At 45.6% G+C, this 12128-nt stretch overlaps 1 protein-coding gene across 3 annotated transcripts in view; it reads right to left on the minus strand.

The window, feature by feature from the left end:
- Positions 1-12128, minus strand: part of LOC138487934 (40-kDa huntingtin-associated protein-like) — a 567453-nt gene that overhangs the window by 152620 nt on the left and 402705 nt on the right. The window lies entirely within an intron of this gene.

Here is a 12128-nt window from a genome sequence, read left to right on the forward strand (position 1 = left end):
GAGGGAAACGTGGCCTGCAACCTATCACTCTTGGTAGTATGTATATGCATAAATCAAATTATGCTTTAGCCTGTATTAGGTTAACACTGTCTGGATGCGCCAGTAATCAACACTACATTCACCTCCTCTTCCCTTCCTGAAGTCACCAAGGGCTCTGCTGTCTGTCCCATTCTTTTCAGTCTTTACCTCCCATTCCATGGTACTTATTAAGACAGGGTGTTTAGATGGTAGGACGTCTCAAACCATTTATTTCAGTTAAAGAGATAGCAGCAGGCCTAGCCTCCTTGCATCCACCCTCTTCTTCACTCAACTCCCCTCACTTCAAATCCAAACCTTCCAAGTTCTTAATCACCTGAGTTTTGAGATTGGAATCCTATCTCACATTCCACATCTCATGTATGGCTGCATAATGTCGAACTATATACATTTTGTTTATTCTGACCTAATGTCACAGTTCAACCTGTCATATCTCTCTTTTGGCATCTTCCCTTTCCTTTTCCCCTCTCCTCTTCATTCACACTTACAGGCTTTGCCCTATTCAACCATCCTGGGCACAGTCTCGTGTTTGGTTTCCTTCTCTTCAAACTCTCAAATGGTGACACCCCCATAGTATCAGGTGATGCTGACCTATACTGAAACACCCTTTCCTTCACTGCCCGCACCCAATCACCTCTCCTAACTGATGCGATCCTCACTGCATCGATTAAGGTCCTATTAAACCTTTCTACCCCAGCATTACCTTTAGGGTGTTTCAGTGCTGTTGTTGCATGTTGAATGCCATCATCTTCCAAGAATTCTTCAAAATCTCTACCCACAAACTGTGGACCAGTATACAAAATGATCTTTCTCAGAAAACCCTCTTGCCAGAAGACTGTCTCTAGAAACTAAATAATCCTTTTTGCAGTAATCTACCTCATTACGCATCCACATCAGGCATCCACCACCACACAGTTCCCTTGAGCTCCTCTCATAGCCAATGGCCCCAAAATATCCACTGTCACTACATCCCAACCTCTGCATACTCAAATCTTGTATTTCCGTAACAGCGATAGCTGCAGCCCTATCCTCCAGGCATCCTCTGTCTCCTTCACTCAGCCTTACATGTAACAGACTGTTCATTACACAGCTTTTGCCTTCAATTCTTCGATGCCACAGACACACACAGATCCTGCTCCATCTAGATCAATGTTAAGCACTTTCATCGGTTAGCATGGAAGCCACTGACTTTTGGGTGGTCCTCAATGGCTGAAGCTGAACTCTGACAAGAGGGAGAGACTCTGTGCAGGTGGCAGAGCCAACCTGTAAGGCCCTCACATGTGTTCCCCCTAGTATGGGCATTTCCCCATTCCCTGTCTATGCTATTTAAAGCATGGGGTTCTGCTTTGACAGCAACTTCACTTTGTCACCAGGATCACTGTGAATACTAGCAGCTATTTGTATACCCTCATGCAAGGCCACAAAATTCTGTTCTTTCTACCAGAGCCATAAAGCCACTGCCACTGAAGCCATGGTGACTTCTGTGAGAAACCAGAAGGTGTCTCACCCCCTAGTCCCAGGGATCTGTCATGCAAGTAGCTAGGACAGGGACATCGCTTTTGGATCCAGTTCCTGGGGGTGGACCAGTGCAGGGGGTCACCTGGATGAAGGGCCATCTGGGAATGGGAGTGGAACACCTTTTCCCCCATCTTACCAGGTAGGATACTTAGGAACTCTTCCCCCTCGCCCCTTTCCCGACACAAACACTTTCTTACGGACAGCTCACTGTGAGAGAAAACGAACTAACACCCGAGCCGTATACGTGACATGTCCCAACACAAGGGGGTCAGGCAGAGTCAGGCAATTACTGATAATCACACACACCTGACTTCCATCACACTTCCTCAGACAGATAAAAGGCAGAGCATGAAAGCACACTCTGAGCAAGGCAAAATACATGAGGAAGCAGCAGTTCCGAGATGGCAGTTTAATAAGAGGAGAAAGACGGCAAGACCAGAAAGGGTTGCAAAGAGGGAATTGCCCTTGGCCTTTTTGGAGTAAAACAGCTACTTTCACAAGCCCTCAAGACTAAGAAACATAAGAGCGGGAATTAAAGCTGAAGAAAGGTGCATTGTGTGTCGAAGTTACCTAGGGCTCTCCCGCATCGATAGCCAAGGCGGGGAGGAGTGATTGCCACTGTGGTACTGTCCTTGGCACCTACAACAATGCAATACCAGTAAAGTCAACAGAGCCGGTGAGTCGGGGAGACTTATAGCAGACTGGACTGTGTTAGAACCAAGGTTGCAAGCGGCAACATTGTATGAAGAAATCTGCAAAGAACAGAGTGTGAGGCGTATGTGATGAGTGACGCAAATATAATTGAATATCCAAGGAGTGACTGAACTTTTGAAACCAAGATAGATACCATATACAGAGGGGTCTGGCACCACGTGGGTGCTCATTCTAAGGTCTCTCTAAGGTATCCAACTGAGAGTGTAAAATTGTGAACAGTGAAATCGAAGTGGTCCTGCAACGGGTCAAGCTAAACACTGTGCAGTCTTCGATAGCTAATATGAACTGCAATTGGTCTGAGCTCAGCTGAGGGAGACTAATTGTGTAAAAGGGATCTGAGCCTGGCTGAGGGGCATCCGGGGTGAACCGTGAGTCATCTGAGAAAAGATATTGTATTAGCATTGGAGAAGAGGATCTGAGCCCAGAAGTGGGTGATCCAAACTAAAGATTGTGGTTAAAAAAAAGGATCCACGCCCGGCTGAGGTGGATCACGGGTGATGGGTAACACACATTACTTTAGTATTTGTAAAGGAACTTTTTGTTTGTTTTGGTACATAAGGCACTCTGAATCAAGAGACTTTGATGGACTTGGGCACAGAAGGCCCTGATGTTGTTAATGGAACTGTGTCTTCATGCCGAAGGAGCCCAATAGTGTGCTATGCTCGAGTGAACCGCCTTGTCCTGTGCTGAAAACATGGGGAAGGGAGGCCAACAGCCTGAACATCCTGACTTATGTGACCACTTATTTCTTTTTCATGAACATTACTCCACACTACTCGTATTTATTGGTAAGGATTGGCAATAGGTCTTTTAGTATAGACCCTTTTATTTTGGCGAGACTCCACTAGGACTGCGTTATTATTATTTGATGGTCGTAGCTTGCTCCCATCTGTAGATTTAGGTTTAGACAGGCTTTTATCACACCCTTGAACTGTGCTCACTTGTGTCTGTCTTACTTTGATACCATGCCTTCCTTACACTTCTTATTTGAGCTATGGTGACGCATATTACTTATGGCTCCCTGAGTAGATCCTTCACTAACATCAGCTGATCGAGAATGCCCCGGCTGAACCCACACTTCTCCATTAATGGTGAAACATTACTGGTTAACAATACAGAAGCAGAGTGTCTAAAGAAATCCTTCGCCTGGTCACCAAAATTCTACTGGTTCTGCCCTACATTCCTGCTCACTCAGCTCAGAATCTACCAGCATAGCCATATTTTGTGCCCATCTACTGTTAGAGGTAGTGCCATCTCTATTACCGGTCCACGAACCCGGGTCTGGTAAAATGTTTCTCTCCAGGTTCTTCAATGTCACCTTGCATACAATCACACCCTGAGGCCCCTCCTCTTTGCCCAATAACTCTGTAACTCTGTCGTCCATTGCCTCCTCTGTTTGACACCAAGATACATGAAAGGGTGTGTGTGCATCATACCCATACACAATGCATGTATGCAATCAATGGAAACAGGAGAGCCAGAAGTGCATATAAATTACATGAAGAAATCCAAGTGAAGTGAATCTAGGCACTCCAAATACATTTTTCACTAATAGATCTGCCTCTTTACCCTCTACCGGAAAGCCAAACCTCAGATATGGTAGCTCTCTGTCATCAACTCTTGATCACCATTGGACCCACAGCTGTCGTCCTTGCTTAAAGATCCTACCAGAACTGCTTCACGAATATTGCTGAGCCCAGAAGATATGAAATTAACACTGCTCACCTCTTTGGGACCAGTGTGCACACTAGCCACTGTCGGTATCTGCCAGACACAACCAGAAGGCACCATCCACATGAGACTGGGGGCAAACATTTCAGGCTGAATCAGCCAGTTCTTGGTGGGCCTATATTTCATATCCATAATAACTAACATATGCAGTTTCAAAATTAAATCTATATAAACACAAGGATTCCCTCACTAAAAGGTATGTAAAGGGAAGGGTATGTATGGGGAAGGTGTGATGTCTACCATCACAACTACGTACAAATCATCTGCATTGTATATAATTATAATAAATATATCTAATAATTTTGTATTAAAGGAAATCGTAGTATCATGATGTAATACGTTCCTTAAAAAAGTAAGGCTTATCAAACAGACCGCCACATAATATAAATGTAAAAAAATAGATCCAGCACCATACCCAGTGACTCAGTGCCAATATGCTACAATAGTCTAGAACAAGATCGTTTCAAACTCTGTTATATAGAGCAGCATTGCCGACACCAAGTGTGAACTGCAATTTTAACAACCCAACATGTTTCTGTTCTCATCAATGAGACATTCTTCAGGGGAATGTTAATCGATAAAGTTGGATAATGATACAAATGCTTGCGTCTTTGTAGAATCTATGGCGTGTTGAATAAACATGAACCTATGAATAATATGTAAAGTGGTCATAATAACACCCCTTTTAAACTTTCCCAAATTATTACCATAGTAAAGCTGACTTGACATTGTCATAATTTGCCTGTCTACCCGTCCAAGTCCCGTCCAAGCCCAAATCACAGTGAGAGGCTGGGAAGGTTTATGTAGTATAATTCCAGGTGCATGTGAAAGAACTGAAAAAATAAGTTTCACAATAGACCAATAACAGGGAGAAGCACAGAACTCATGAATATCCCATGACTAAAGCTCACTGACTTGAATGTCCAGTGCCCGTCCAGAACCTTGTATTATTCTAGAGACTGGTAGAAGAAGGTAGCTCCTGGGATGCTGCCTATTTACCAGGCAAAGGACAGGAGAGAATCTCAACTGACTATGTGCTTAGTCAATACGTGATGCCTGTGGATACAACAAACCATAGTATCAGATCTGTAAAAAGGACCTTTTCTCACTAATTAGAACAAGTGTGGTGATGAACAGAGTACAATGGAAACACATTTTTTTAAAACAGTATTTTGAAAAGGCATAGGAACCATGGAGTGGGCACTGACCTGAGTGATGCTATGAGCCAACCAATCAACTAGTATGGTGATTAAAGGGGACTGTGTGAAGCGGAACAGTGAGAAACCGGAAGGCGTCCTCGCAGCTACTCCCCTTGGGTCCTCTTCTGAGGTGGCCAGGGAAAGGCCACCGCTTTTAGATCCTGACCCTGGGTGTGAAGACGTGAGGGAGGATCACCTGGGTAGAGGGTCCTTGGGGATTGGGGATGAGGTGTCCTTGGGTCAGGCATGGTATCCCTCATTTCCATTCCAAGAGGAACCCTTCATCCCAGATGTATTCATGGGATATTGTTTTCCCCCCACCCACTGACCAGAAAAACACTGGAAAATATTATCAATCTAGAGGCTCCAGGAAGAGAGTGATGAAGAGCAGGTCTAAAGGCGAGACATGGTATCCCCCTTTTACTTCTGAGAACCAACCGTCTCCTCCCCCGGCCTTTATAGGCTTTAGTAAAGCATTTCCCCTAATTTCCCCATGCCTAACCCACTTTAGTACTAGGACTAAGAAAAGGAGACATAGGGCAGTGCACACTGACATATCACTTAACCACATTCAAAACCTTCAACCCATCACTTTTTGGTTACAGTTTGTCTCTCTATGTGAGAGAGGGTATGCCCAGACATGGGTGTGTTGCTCGCTGAGCCATAGGAAACCAACCTGCACCTCACGGAGGAGGGCCAACAAGGCCAAACCATGTCTGGGGTTGCAGTTGGTTGTGTTTCCGTGCAGAGGGGACCTGGCCTAGCAGTTCGGGCTAGGCTGCTACAATTGGTGGCAGTATCTGACTGATTTGCATATGGTTGGACCCCTTTTGCAATGGTGCAGACAGGCAAAAAAACGGTGGTGTGGAAGGTTGCCAAGAGCACTGTCAGTGGTTCAGATTTAGTCTAAACCTTCCACCCATCACTTTTTTGGTTACAGTTTGTGAGAGACGGTATGCCCAGATGTGGGTCCCTTGCTCGCTACTGTTACCCTCACCTGGCACCCACAGAGGTGTCGATCGGAACTGGACAGCTGTGGTCTCCACCAATGTGACGCGTAGGGCCGAGATGACGGACTGGACTGGCCCACCTAGCTTCGTTTGCTTGACCTGCAGGAATATTCTTCTGCAAATGGAGAAAGGGAATTAACCACCCGTGGAGTTGAGCGTAAAACCCCCACCCCGCTGTTCTCCCCACAGATCACCTTTGATGTCCCCTCTTATAGTCTCACCTGATGGTTTAAAAAGATGAGCTCTCCATCCTGCATTGAACGCAGAGGCGCGTTGATAACCAGTTGCTTCACTGGCTCGAAGGAATTGGTGAGTTCCAGAACAATATTGACTCAGAGATTCCCGGCAAGACGCCGTAAGTATAAAGTTCGTAAGAGTTCAAATGCCTAACTTTAACTCTTGTCCGATTCTTTGCAGGTTGCAGCTTGACCCCAATGAAGAGTTCCTCGTGGCAACCGGTAGTATTCTGGTAAGGATTTGTATTTTCCAACACAGTTCGATAAAATAATGTCAATATGTAACCTGTTGCTTTCTCCCTTATTCAGGCGCTGAGAGAAAGTATGAAGTCTCGGGGAATAATACCTCCGGCGGTAAAATCAGGTAAGTCTATTGTGGTGAGGAGGGTTCCCCTTGTTAGTCCCTTTGTTTCACCTTGCTGTCCTTTTGTTTACCCTTTGGGGCCGGGGTTTGGCAAAGATGCAGGGAAGCTGCGCCGACCCGTGAAGAGGAATAGTATCCCCGGTAGTAAAATCAGGTAAGTCTATGGGGGGTAACTAATATTCCTCGGTGTATTCCCTTGGCTCATCTTGCTGTTCTTGTCTTCTCCTTAGGTTCCGGAGTGCGGCGGGAACATGCAGGAGGATGCGGTGGAATGTGAAGATGATGCGAAGGCCGGTGAGTTCAGCGCGGCGCTGCAGCAGGCGAGGCGACGGGCATAAAATAACTTCTTTCTTCCAGCTCGAAGGCGCGATGGATCGGGAATTCAGGTAAGGATCAAAGGTATTGCTCTTGTTCTAACCTTTTCTCCTTCTTTCTCCCTTTTTCTAGGAGCTCCAAACTCGAGGCGGGCGTGGCAGAAGGCTGGATGCAGACTTGCAGGGAAGGTGAGCGTTACGCTGCTGGATGCAGAATAACGCGAAGCATGTGCTGCTCTTCGGGCGTGGTTTAAATAGCCTCCAAAGTAGTCCCAGGTAAGTATTCCTCCCCAGCCCCGCCCTAAGTAAAGTAGTCCCTTCCAAGCCTCTTTTGGCTTGGAGCTCTTGCAGCATGGTCTGCATCAGGTAAGTTTGTAGCATGGTCTGCATCAGGTAAGTTTTAATCTATGAGCCTGGCGCCATAGGCGCCGGGACTGACTCTCCACATGAGCCTGGCGCCATAGGCGCCCGGACTGGACCCAAATAGCCCCTAGCAGGGGTTGTTGGGCTTGCTTTGGATAACTTGATGCCTACTTCCGGGGTTGCTGGACTTGGTCTGGGTCCCCGGGGGTAGGCATCGTGACAGCTACGCCATAGGAAACCAAGCTGCACCTCACTGGGGAGGCCCAACAAGGCCAAAACATGCCCGTAGATGCGTGTGTTTCCGTGCAGAGGCATTCTGGCCTAGCAGTTCGGGCTGGACTGCTACTATTGGTGGCAGTACCTGACTGAATTGCATATGGCTGGACCCCTTTTTCAATGGCGCAGAAGGGCTAAAAAACAGTGGTGTGGAAGGTTGCCCAGAGCACTGTCAGTTGTTCAGATTTATTCAAAATCTCCCACCCATCACATTTTTAGTTACACTTTACCACTCTAGTACTGAAACGAGGAAGAAGGCTATGAAACATCAGTATACAAGTCAGGCAAGTCTGACTAATTGGGGTCAGGCAAAGGGCTTACAGATGGAGCCAATTGCCAGGCCACAAGTGTATATAAGGAGAAAGAAATCAGAAGGATGGAGAATCCAACTGGGAAGGAGAACTCAGGTTGCTGGAATCCAGCTGTGAGAGAGAACCCACTCCAGCTGGGAGAGAGAGCCCTGCACGCAGGAGACGGTGTCCCCTGTGGAGAAAGGAGCCTGCTCAGTGAAAAGGGCGCCAAGCATTGCAGGACAAGCAGAGAGATGCCACACCCCGACCGGGATGTGAGAAGGGTCGGAGTCCTGCAATTTATGAGGCTGCGTGTCCCCTGCTGGAGCTGGGGGACACTGAAGACTCCAGGTAGCGGCAGCATACAGCAGGAAGGTTCGGATAAGGCGAGACAAAGCTCCTGGCGGGAAGCAAACGAATGCCAAGAGAACCGAAGGCCCCCAGAGGAGTTGCCGGATAAGAGTCATTCCGGGCCACTCCAGGGGCTTGGGTTCGAGCATGCTAGGATGCTGATTGGAGAAAGGCGAATGTTTGTTGGGTCAAGAGACCAAAGGAGAGTTTTATGAAACCTGAACAAGCTGCTGAATATTACCTGCAATTTTTGAATACTGAACTGCAGTAAAGTTATGTGAAACACATGAAATTAATCGTATCTGCAATTTTGAAAACCTAACTGAAGTAAAGTTGTGTGAGGCAAGTGAAACCCATCGGGTGAATGAAAAGAACGTGAAATACAATTTTGACAATAATGGAAGTCGAATCAAGAAGTCAATGAACATTACATTTATTTATTTGTATTTGTAGAGCGCACTAACAGCCCAAAGGCTTTGAGGCGCTGTTACAGGAAATGGTACGTAAGCTTGATTTAAAGGGTTGCACAGGCTAACAAAGGGTCTCTTGGTTGCAGATACATTGGTAATAAACAGAAGTGAGAAGGCAGGTTTCATTGTTCGCATATGATACATTACATTAATGGGAGAGATCGGTCTTAAAATGGTGCTAGCATCCGGCCACAATACAGCGAGCCGGTACAGAGTCACACAATCAGACAAATAGCTTTGTTTTAATAGCTTTGCAGAAGGCTAAATGAGAGTCAATCATCCTAAGGTGTGTGTGAAGAGCATTCCAGTGTGTGGCAGCCATAGTAGGGAAGATATATATATATATATATATATATAAAGCAGAAAAGCGAACTGCAAAATAGCAGTTCACAGCGGCACCCCTCCATCTATTAATCCAAAAAGTACACCACATTTTCATGCTTTCTCCATTGAAAAACATCCTTTAGTCTTTTCATGTAAAAGCACACCTGTGAATAAAAAAAAATCACAATAACGCGTTTCACCACAAACTGGGCTTCGTCGGATTGAGTATATATATAAATAGGAATTAAAGGAGAGTCAGTAACCAGGGCTTTTTGAAACCAAGTGAGAAGTAAAAAAAAATACAACGCTATTGCAAAGTGTGAAAGTGTGCTGAGAAGGCAAGGAAAGTCTCCCCAAAGTGAACATTGTTAAAGTCCCGAGGAGGCAGAGCCTAGTAGGCTGCCAAAGAGGAAAGTGCTGCAAATAGCTAAATGGTGCAGGTATAAAGAGGGAGCCAGTGCATGCAAGGAACTTTAAAGAGAACCAGTGACTATAATGAAGGGCCAAAGTTTTTCGGTTGCATGACCTGTGATGGGTGGACCGTGTGGTCCGACAACTACACATAGAGCGAAAAGCCCTATTTGAACTGCAAAGTTGGTGTGGAAAGCTTACTGTAAACCAAGAGAACAGAATATCATTTTGAAACGGTGTTAAAGATGGGGAAGGGAACCCCAAGGCCTTAATTTGGAACTGTGTTGAACTTGAGAGGGGGGACCCCAAGATCCTTGTTGAAACTGTTTTACCCTCGGGGAAAGGATCTCTGAGATTTGGTTTGTGATGGTGCTTTGAACTTAAAGAAGGGCTATACCACAAGCCGAGGAGCTCGAAGAAGCTCAGTTCTTTATTTTGAACATTATTTTTGTGATTGCCAACATCTCTACACTTTATGTATCTTCAGATGGGAGGGCAAGCATAGGTTTTGGACACAGACAGATCTTTAAGTTGAGTTTAAGGACACAGACGATCATTAGTTTCTTTAGGTAGGGAAATCCCACCTTAGGATAGGACACAATAGGCCTTCTGCCATCCTGACATTTAAGTTAATATAAGGATTTTGTTTAAGCTATGAATCTGTTGTCCGTGTCTTGCTTCAAGATCCCTTCACAGAACCTCCACAAATGTGAGTAAATCCACAATGCATTCTGTGTGGCTTTGAGGTTGGGAACCAGTTCTAAGTGGCTGGCAGAGTGACTCCCAGGACCCCCTTGTTAATTTGCATATTCAAGTAACTTTGGGTCTCACCCTAAGTTACTAGGGGAATCCAGACGTGGACCCCTTGCTCACTACTCTTAGAGAGGCACAGCTCCTCCCTACTGATGAGGTCCAACCAGACCAAAACACGTGTCTGGGGATGCTGTTGGTACTCTTGTTCAGAGGAGAATTGCCTAGCATTTCGGTGCTGGACTGCCCCAGGGCAGGACAAAGACTGATATGTTTGGGATATTTCTTCTTTGTGAAAGATAGTGAGCTAAAGACTCTGGGTAAGTCTCTCGTAACCAGGACTAATGTCTGGCAGAGAGACTCCCAGGAGCCCCTTGTTAATTTCCATCCATAGCGTCTGCCTATGGGCGTAGCAAAAACCAGGAAATAGAAAACCTGGAGTAGGAAGGTGTGAAGAATTGCATGATTGAATGTAGTCTATAGGGAAGCCCCATGTTGGCGAAAGAGTGTATGTCTTACCTGCGGTATGACGCGAGTGTGCTACTGCTCCACGATTGCAGCGGATGTCCAATGTGGCTGATGTACATATGCCCTTGATTCGAGTGGGAGGCGGCTACCTCTTTATGGAAGACAAGCCCCTATGTGTCCACCATGTTGAATGGTGTTACACAGCCGGAAAATGCCTGATTAGTGAGAAAGACAAGAAATGAACTCCAGAACTCGCTCTCCCCTGTATATAAAAGGTAGGAAACGGAAATGGCAAAACCCACGGGAGAAAATGTATGCTTGGAAAGCTAAGCATTACATTGTTTTGGAGCTTGCATGTGGGCTGTGTGTGGCGACTACCTCTCACGCCTTGAAACACTTGTGTATAGGCGTGTTATAAATGCCATATCATATCACATCACTATTTATTGGTACTCATCTGCCCTCTGGGGTCTGGCACATATGCGCTTCTGCATCGGAAGCCTTAGCTTTTGGGGTATACACTCTTTCCCGCCCGTGGGTTTCGCCATTTCGGTTTCCTACCTTTTATATACACATGCGTGCAAGGTCGGCAGTTCATTTCTTGCCTCTCTCGCTCGTCAAGCAATCTCTGCCACAAACTGATTTTCATTGTTTTGGAATGACATGGAATTGCCAATCATTTGGAATATATGGGGCTACTGATCTCCAAGAAGATCAATTCCATTATAATTATCTTGTAGTTAAGGAGCCTGTTTTGTTGGGTCACTACCCCAGTGGACCTCAGCGCCCTCCTTAATGATTGTTGACTTAAAAATGACGGTTGCTTGACTGAGTAACAACGGGGATTACTGGCTCCCTTCGAAATCAAGATGCAAAAAACTATGTTACTTTTAGCTAGTATCATGCGCCCTTATCGTATGCCGTTTCAAAGAGGGACTCTTTGAAACGGCATACGCTGACAAACAGGGATTTAACCCATGACTATCCAATCTAAGTATTAAACTTATGAATTGTAAACCGAACTGACTAGCCCTGATTTGAAAAAGACGCAGACGTCGAAAAACGTGTAATCTTAAAGGGCAACCTTTCGAATCAATGCACAATTAAAAGCTCAAAGCTTACAACTTGGAGAATAATAAGGCAGTGGTTGTCTTTCTTTTTCTCCCACATGATAAGGGCGCATGATACCAGCTAAAAGTAACATCGTTTTTTGCATCTTAATTCCATTAAAAATCTCAACCCAAAAAAAGAGTGTCGATAGACTTATGGTCCTAACTGGTTACCATTATGCCTTTCATCTTGG

The sequence above is a fragment of the Ambystoma mexicanum genome, chromosome 9 (assembly GCF_040938575.1).
Source record: "Ambystoma mexicanum isolate Mex_15411 chromosome 9, UKY_AmexF1_1, whole genome shotgun sequence".
NCBI classification, from domain to species: Eukaryota; Metazoa; Chordata; class Amphibia; order Caudata; family Ambystomatidae; genus Ambystoma; species Ambystoma mexicanum.